This window comes from Arachis duranensis, chromosome 9, assembly GCF_000817695.3.
Source record: "Arachis duranensis cultivar V14167 chromosome 9, aradu.V14167.gnm2.J7QH, whole genome shotgun sequence".
In the NCBI taxonomy this organism is placed as follows: Eukaryota; Viridiplantae; Streptophyta; class Magnoliopsida; order Fabales; family Fabaceae; genus Arachis; species Arachis duranensis.
This window is the reverse complement of record NC_029780.3, coordinates 56,009,087-56,018,953: the sequence shown is the minus strand read 5'-3', so window position 1 is coordinate 56,018,953 and position 9,867 is coordinate 56,009,087. Positions and strand designations below refer to the sequence as shown.

General features: G+C 35.7%; 1 non-coding gene across 1 annotated transcript; it reads right to left on the bottom strand.

The window, feature by feature from the left end:
* Positions 1-2,843: 2,843 nt before the first annotated feature.
* Positions 2,844-2,951, bottom strand: LOC127741892 (small nucleolar RNA R71). The gene has a single exon (XR_008003080.1). It is a non-coding gene; the product is annotated as a small nucleolar RNA R71 (small nucleolar RNA).
* Between the last annotated feature and the right edge of the window lie 6,916 nt (positions 2,952-9,867).

Below are 9,867 nucleotides of genomic sequence, written 5' to 3'. Positions count from 1 at the left end.
GTGAATTCTATTCCGGCATGATCAAGAACCAACAGATGATTAGCCGTGCTGTGACAAGAGCATTTGGACCTTTTTCACTGAGAGGATGGGAAGTAGCCATTGACAACGGTGATGCCCTACATACAGCTTGCCATGGAAAGGAGCAAGAAGGATTGGATGAAAGCAGTAGAAAAGCAGAGATTCAGAAGGAACACAGCATCTCCATACACTTATCTGAAATTCCCACCATTGAATTACATGAGTAACTCTATCTTTATTTTATGCTTTATTTTATTATTATTTTTGAAAAACCATTATAACCATTTGAATCCGCCTAACTGAGATTTACAAGATGACCATAGCTTGCTTCATACCAACAATCTCCGTGGCATCGACCCTTACTCACGTAAGGTATTACTTGGACGACCCAGTGCACTTGCTGGTTAGTTGTGTGAAGTTGTGACAACGTGTGATTCACGTTTGAGAGCACCAAGTCTATTGGTGCCATTGTTGATGATCACAATTTCGTTTAACGCCGTTGCCGGGGATTGTTCGAGTTTGGACAACTGACAGTTCATCTTGTTGCTCATATTAGGTATTTTTTTTCTTTTATTTTCAAAAATTTTTCAAAAATCTTTCAAAAAAAAATTTTTTTACTTCTGTTTTCAAAAAATTATTCTAAATTTTTAAGAATGAATTCTAGTGTTTCATGAAGCATGTTGAAGCTTGGCTGGCTGTAAAGCCATGTCCAAATTCTTTTGGATTGAGGCTTCCACTTGTCAACATAAAATGCATGTATATGGAGTTGGATGAAGTATCAACTGTTGCATGCCTGATTTATATCCTAAAGTTGGCTGGCTATTAAGCCATGCCCAACTCCTGGATCGGAGCTTTAGGCTAACATTGAAATATTCCTGGAATTCTTATTAAAAATTTTGAATTTCTTATTTTCTTTTTCCTATAAATTTTCGAAAAAAAATAATACAAAAAAATTAATAAAATCATAAAAACCAAAAATATTGTGTTTCTTGTTTGAGTCTTGTGTCATGTTTTAAGTTTGGTGGCAATTGCATGTTTCCCTTTTTCTTGCAATTTTCGAAAATTCATACATGTGTTCTTCATGATCTTCAAGTTGTTCTTGGTAAGTCTTCTTGTTTGATCTTGATATTTTCTTGTTTTGTGCTTTTTGTTGTTTCTCATATGCATTTTTTAATCCATAGTGTCTAAACATAAAAAATTTCTAAGTTTGGTGTCTTGCATGTTTTCTTTTCTATCTTTCAAAAATAAGTCTTGATGTTCATCTCGACATTCAAGGTGTTCTTGGTGTTCATCTTGACATTCATAGTGTTCTTGCATGCATTAAGTGTTTTGATCCAAAATTTTCATGCTTTAGGTCATATTTGTATTTTTCTCTCTCATCATTAAAAATTCAATATATATATATATAATATATATATATCTTTTCCTTATTTCTCTCCTAAATTTCGAAAATTTGAGTTGTCTTAGACAAAAAAATTTTAAAACTTAGCTATTTCTTATAAGTCAAGTCAAATTTTCAAATTTAAAAATCTTATCTTTTCAATATCTTTTTCAAAAAAATCAAATCTTTTTCATTTTTCTTTTATGATTTCTGAAAATTTGAAAATATTTTCCAAAATTTTTCTTATCTTTATTTCATGATTTTCAAAAACTTTACTAATAATTAATGTGATTGATTCAAAAATTTGAAGTTTGTTACTTTCTTGTTAAGAAAGGTTCAATCTTTAAATTCTAGAATCATATCTTTTAGTTTCTTGTTAGTCAAGTAATCAATTTTAATTTTAAAAATCAAATCTTTTTTTTAAATATCTTTTTAATCATATCTTTTTCAAAAATTTGATTTCAAAATATCTTTTCTAACTTCCTATCTTTTCAAAATTGAATTTCAAATCTTTTTCAACTAACTAATTGACTTTTTGTTTGTTTTACTATTTCTTATCTTTTTCAAGACCACCTAACTACTTTTCTCTCTCTAATTTTCGAAAATTCCTCCATCTTTTTCAAAATTTTCTTAATTAACTAATTGTTTCAAATTTTAATTTTAATTTTAATTCTTCTCTTAATTTTTGAAAATCACTCACCCTTTATCAAAATTAATTTTCGAAATTCTCTCCCTCTCATCTTCTTCTATTTATTTATTTATTTACTAACACTTTCTCTTCATCTCAAGAATTCGAACCTATCTTTCCCCTTGTGTTTGGATTCTTAACTCTTTTCCTTCATCTATTCCTTTCTTCTTCTACTAACATAAAGGAATCTCTATATTGTGACATATAGTATTCCTCTTCCTTTTCTGCTCTATTCTCTTTCATATGAGCAGGAACAAGGAAAAAGGCATTCTTGTTGAAGTTGATCCTGAACCTGAAAGGACTATGAAGAGGAAACTAAGAGAAGCTAAATTACAACAAGCCAGAGACAACCTTACTGAAATTTTCGAACAAGAAAAGGATATGGCAGCCGAACCTAACAACAATAATGCAAGGAGGATGCTTGGTGACTATACTACACCTACTTCCAAGTTTGATGGAAGAAACATCTCAATCCCTGCCATTAGAGCAAACAATTTTGAGCTGAAACCTCAACTAGTTGCTCTAATACAACAGAACTGCAAGTTCCATGGACTTCCATCAGAAGATCCCTATCAGTTTTTAACTGTTAAGACCAATGGAGTAGATCCTGAAGTCTACAGGCTCATGCTTTTCCCTTTTGCTGTAAGAGATAGAGCTAGAACATGGTTAGACTCACAACGTAAAGATAGCCTGGACTCTTGGGATAAGCTGGTCATGGCCTTCTTGGCTAAGTTCTTTCCTCCTCAAAAGCTGAGCAAGCTTAGAGTGGATGTTTATACCTTCAAACAAAAAGATGGTGAATCCCTCTATGAAGCTTGGAAAAGATACAAGCAGATTACCAAAAGGTGTCCTTCTGACATGCTTTTAGAGTGGACCATTTTGGATATATTCTATTATGGTTTATCTGAGTTCTCTAAGATGTCACTGGACCATTCTGCAGGTGGATCCATTCACCTAAAGAAAATGCCTGCAGAAGCTCAAGAACTTATTGACATGGTTGCAAATAACCAGTTCATGTACACTTCTGAGAGGAATTCCGTGAATAATGGGATGCCTCAGAGGAAGGGAGTTCTTGAGATTGATGCTCTGAATGCCATATTGGCTCATAACAAAATATTGACTCAGCAAGTCAACATGATTTCTCAAAGTCTGAATGGATGGAAAAATGCATCCAACAGTACTAAAGAGGCATCTTCTGAAGAAGAAGCTTATGATCCTGAGAACCTTACAATGGCGGAGGTAAATTACATGGGTGAACCTTATGGGAACACCTATAATTCTTCATGGAGAAATCATCCAAATTTCTCATGGAAGGATCAACAAAAGCCCTAACAAGGCTTTAATAATGGTGGAAGAAATAGGCTCAGCAATAACATGCCTTTTCCATCATCTTCTCAGCAACAGACAGAGAATTCTGAGCAGAGCACCTCTAACGTAGAAAACATAGTCTCTGATCTGTCTAAGACCACTTTAAGTTTTATGAGTGAAATAAGGTTCTCCATTAGAAATTTGGAGGCACAAGTGGGCCAGCTGAGTAAGACAGTCACTGAAACTCCTCCTAGTACTCTCCCAAGCAATACTGAAGAAAATCCAAAAAGAGAGTGCAAGGCCATTAATATTGTCAATATGGCCGAATCCAAGGATGAAGGGGAGGACGTGAATCCCAATAAGAAAGACCTCATGGGATGTCTCCCAGACAAAAAGGAGTTCTTTATTGAGGACCTAAAGGAATCTGAGGCTCATACAGAGACCATAGAGATCTCATTAAACCTCCTTCTGCCATTCATGAGCTTTGAAGACTATTCTTCCTCTGAAGAGGATGAAGATGTAACTGGAGAGCAAGTTGCTCAATATCTGGGAGCTATCACGAAGCTGAATGCCAATTTATTTGGTAATGTGACTTGGGAAGATGAACCTCCCTTACTCATTAGTGAACTAGATACATGGGTTCAGCAAGCTCTACCTCAAAAGAAACAAGACCCGGGTAAATTCTTAATATTCTGTACCATAGGCACCAGGACCTTTGAGAAGGCTCTTTGTGACCTAGGGTCAGGCATAAACCTTATGCCACTCTCTGTAATAGAGAAGCTGGGGATCATTGAGGTACAGCCTGCCATATTCTCATTAGAGATGCCAGACAAGTCAGTAAGACAAGTCAGGAAGGAGGAGGATGAATGCATCATCCTTGGAAGACCCTTCCTAGCCACAGCAAGAGCTGTGATTGATGTTGACAGAGGAGAGCTAGTCCTTCAATTAAATGGGGAATACCTTGTATTTAAAGCTCAAGGATCTTCTTCTGCAACCATGGAGAGGAAGCATGAAAAGATTCTCTCAATACAGAGTCAAACAAAACCCCCACAATCAAACTCTAAGTTTGGTGTTGGGAGGCCACAACCAAACTCTAAGTTTGGTATTGAACCCCCACATTCAAACTCTAAGTTTGGTGTTGGGAATCTACAACATTGACCTGATCACCTGTGAGGCTCCATGAGAGCCCACTGTCAAGCTATTGACATTAAATAAGCGCTTATTGGGAGGCAACCCAATTTTTATTTATCTAATTTTATTTTTATTATTCTTTTATGTTTTATTAGGTTTATGATCATGTGGAGTCACAAAATAAATACTAAAATAAAAAACAGAATAAAAAAATAGCAGAAGAAATAGCACACCCTGGAGGAAGGGCTTACTGGCATTTAAACGCCAGTAAGGAGCATCTGGCTGGCGTTTAGGGGTGGCAGTGGGGCGGGTAGGGGCGAGTTTTAGCCCTATCCGACCCGCCCCGCCCTCCTTGCATTCCACTATTACCTGCCCCACCCCTACCCGCGGTAGTAGGCGCCTGTACCCTAACCCGTTACATATGTCCTTGGCAAGTTCCCACTCCTCATTACTTGGCACAGTTTTATATTGGGGTTCCTTTTGTCTTAACCTAGGAAAGACAGCTCTATACAACAATGCAGTGTCTAACATCAAATAAGTTGAGTTCCATCTAGTCGGACAGTCAAGAACCAATTTCTTAGTAAATGGAATCGCTGTTTTATCACACAAACTCACAAAAGTTTCGTTCCTTTTCGGCATTGCAGTCCAATACAATACACTACTACAAATCTTTTCAATTCTTTCCTTAACTATACTCAAACCATCCTTCACAATCAAATTCAGTATATGAGCACAACAACGCATATGCAACAATTTACCCCCCAACATCAAGAATGAAGAATCTAGCCGCCCCAACAATTCATCTATCATAGCAGATACTGGAATGGCATATATATCCTTGGCGATTTTTGCCAAAACTTTAAATTTCATTTGATTGTTCTTCCACCATTTCAAAACATTAAAGTTAGGATCATTTGGAGGATGAATGTCCTCCTCAAGATAATGATCAAACTCAACATTCAAACATGAACCCCTTGTCATCTTTCTTCTTTTAAGATACAGCATATAATCATCACCCCCAAATACGCTTGTATTTCCACTTTCATCAACTTCTTTTGTACCAACATGTGACACATCAGAATTCATTTTTTGATTGTATTCATTAACCAACTCATTACACAACTGATGAATTCTGTCAACTTGCTTAGAACATTCTATTGGATATGGATACATTTTTCCAAATTGAAATTCAACCCCAACCATCTTGTACCTAGGATCTAAAACAGCAGCAACACCCATAATGCCATGAATCTCATCCCAATACTTCTCAAATTTCTTCTTCATACTAGATGCCATATTAGCAATTAAAGAATTACTAGAAAGTTGTCATTCATCCAATGAGACTTTTATTTTACAAACAAGAGTAAAATAAAGATTGGCAGTCGGAAATTTAGAACCAGAAAACAGTTGAGTAACATCATAAAACAACTTCAATCTATCACATATTTCTTTGGCAAGTTCCCACTCCTCATTACTTGGCACAGTTTTATATTGGGGTTCCTTTTGCCTTAACCTAGGAAAGACAGCTCTATACAGCAATGCAGTGTCTAACATCAAATAAGTTGAGTTCCACCTAGTCGGACAGTCAAGAACCAATTTCTTAGTAAATGGAATCGCTGTTTTAGCACACCAACTCACAAAAGTTTCATTCCTTTTCGGCGTTGCAGTCCAATACAATACACTAATACGAATCTTTTCAATACTTTCCTTAACTATACTCAAACCATCCTTCACAATCAAATTCAATATATGAGCACAACAACGCATATGCAACAATTTACCCCCCAACATCAAGAATGAAGAATCTAGCCGCCCCAACAATTCATCTATCATAGCATCATTAGTAGAACAATTATCCAATGTAACAGTAGACAGTTTTCTATCAACATTCCATTCTAACAATATTTTCATCAATGTTTGAGTAAGAACTTCACTTGTATGGGGACAAGGAACATAACAAAAGCTGAAAAATAAAACAAAGATGCATGCATTTTAGATGTCAACATACTAATACAACACAATATATAGAAGTTTATGAAGTTTATGAAGTACCTCAATAGGCGCATTTGCAACTTCCACGAACTATCGATATAGTGAGCTGTGACAACCATGTAACCTTTTTCTTGATTGGAAGTCCACATGTCGCTAGTTATTGCAACTCTGCTATCATTTTCATCTAGTTGAAGAGTTAGCTTCAGCTTCTCATCCCCAAACATCTTCAAGATGTCTTTCCTAACCGTGTTGCGACTAGGCATTTTAAATGTTGGTTGCATTGATGCAACCAATCGCCTCAGTCCATGGTGGTCCACACAACTCAAAGGATACTCATGCAGGATAATCATTTCGGCGACACACTTTCTTGTCTTTGAAGGATCAAACACAAATCCATCTTCATTTACTGTTTTCACATGTGCTTGTTTTGCTAGTGATTCAACAATTGATGATTGCCTTGAGTTCACCACTTTTATTCTTTTACAGTAGCGGTCCACATGGTTTCTCAATGATTTAGTACCATTCTTCAGATTTGCACTAAGCACACTATTGCAAAATTTGCATTTTTCCTTCCATTCACCATCAACTTTGAAACGATCAAAATACTCCCAATAAGCACTCTTAACATTAACTTTATTGTCACCTTCAACAGGATTTGATCCTTCTGGATTTGAGGTATTATTATCCATTGGTTGTGGAGTTTCTGAAGTTGGATTAGCATTACTCTGAACTTCAACTTCAATATCGGTAGGAAAATTATTGCTTTGTGTGTCTTCTCTAGCATTACTAGCCATGAAATTATCTTAACAAACCTACATGAAAAATACCTATATCAATAAAATTAAAATTACTGAGGGTATAAAATTAACATAAATCTAACCAATGAATGCATAAAGATCAGAATGCATAAGTAAAAGAGTAGAGAATTGGAAGTTTAAGCCACTAAGATAAGTAAACACAAATTGAAGTACACTAAAAATCATAATAAACCACATAAACCACTTGACATAGTCATTGAACTATGCAGCAGGCATTCAGGCAACCACAACCAGAACCAAAGCTAATGTTTGATACAAACATAAGATTTATACAATATCAATAACTTGAAATTAAAAAAAGCTAATGTTTGATCACTATTAATTTAATTCCATAATAAAAAATTACAACATTAATATAAAAGAGAATTCAAAAAAATTAAAAAAGTGATTTTTCATAATTAAAAAAAAAACTTTTGCTACTTACGGAGTTTAAAGATATTTCTGAAGGTTTGGATGATTTCTTAGATAACATCCTTATTTTAGTGCTACTGCTACATATCAACACCATTTACGGACGCCCTTATCCCTCTTAAAAGTACTACAATGTTTTATGGGTGAGTGCCTACATGATAAAAATCTCTCTTCATATGGTGGTGCCCTTTCATCCAGTCATAAAGCAAACAAAACAGGTCATAGAATTGTTTTTAGAAATTTTTTAAAATAAGAACTCCCTTTTCTACAAACTTCTACTATGTACTGAAACCAAATAGGCAAATATTGACACTAGAGAATGAAAATGAAACCAATCAAATTTTTATAAAGAATTTAAAGTTAAAACATTAGAATCTCACACTCAAGAAAAAGCATATATGACAATGGCAATTAATAAATCCCAAACATTAGGGATTCTTGAAGATGAAAGCCTAAACAGACTCTTTCACGTCCACAAATAATGTACTTGTTTATCTAAATTCAGAGCTTTTAAAGAAAAGAAAATAATTAATCATAAGGGTTTCTGAATTTCTTTAAAAGCTCTGGAATTTCATATCCAAGCATCCAGTCATAAAGCAAACAAAACAGGTCATAGAATTGTTTTTAGAAATTTTTTAAAATAAGAACTCCCTTTTTTACAAACTTCTACTATGTACTGAAACCAAATAGGCAAATATTGACACTAGAGAATGAAAATGAAACCAATCAAATTTTTATAAAGAATTTAAAGTTAAAACATTAGAATCTCACACTCAAGAAAAAGCATATATGACAATGGCAATTAATAAATCCCAAACATTAGGGATTTTTGAAGATGAAAGCCTAAACAGACTCTTTCACGTCCACAGATAATGTACTTGTTTATCTAAATTCAGAGCTTTTAAAGAAAAGAAAATAATTAATCATAAGGATTTCTGAATTTCTTTAAAAGCTATGGAATTTCATATCCAAGCATATCATCTACAGCTTGAATCATTCTAGACTTCAGTTTTTCAAATTTATCAATGTTGTAATTACTTAAAACTTCTCTGAAATGATCTGCATGACTGCATTAGGAAAATCTCCAGAATAGATGATAGTCTCATTGAACCAATTTTTCAACATAAATAAATAGTAAAATTAGAGAAGGAAATTAAGGAACCAAAGTAAGCAAAGGAGAAAGGAAAGATACCTTTGCAAATTCCTCATCAAGTTTATCAATGAGCCTTTGTTGAGCCTTGGCTTTGCCCATGATTGCAGGCACTGACCAGTGAGCAGTGAGCATTGAGGATTGTTAATATGATTTCTGAACAAAAAATTTAAAAAAAAACGAAGAACTACAGCAGTGTGCAGATCTAAAGCTAATCATTCAGGAATCAGGATTTCAATATGATTTCTGAAAAAAATGAAAAAATAACGAAGAAGCTTCGACAAAGGCGACGGACAAGAAGCCATTACCTTCGGAGACGAGCACGACGGACGACGGCGACAAGCACGGCGGACGACGGCGACGAGCTCCACGCGAGACGGCGGGCAAAGCACGACTGAGCAGCGAGAGCCGAGAAGAACGGACGAGGAACAGGGGAACGAGGAGAGAGGAGAGGGGCTGGAGCACGACGAACAGACGAAGCTTTTGGGCGAGACGAAGCTTTTGGGCGCGACGGAAGGCGGCGGCGGTGGAGGAGGCTAGGGTTTTTTTGGGGGAAACAGGAAGAGCTCTGTTCTTTTTGAGGGTGAAGACGTGAAGTGAAGAGAAACTGAGAGTGATGAGAGGACTCACTATGGTCTTGGAGAAGAGCTGAGGAACAGAGGAAGTGAAAACGGAGAAAGGGGTTCCTAACCTTAACACTTTGTTTGGGAGTGGAAAGAAATAGGAAGGAGAGAAATTGAGTGAAAAGAAATAGAAAGGAAAGAAATTGAAGTGAAATTTAATTTTCATGGGTGTGTTTGGATGTGCCAGGATTGCACCCTGAGAAAAGCTGGCATTAACTGCCAGAAACAAGCATGGAACTGGCGTTTAACACCAGAAACATGCTGCAGATGGGCGTTGAACGCCCAAAACAAGCATGAAGCTGGCGTTCAACGCCAGAAACAAGCATCAATCTGGTGTTGAATGCCAG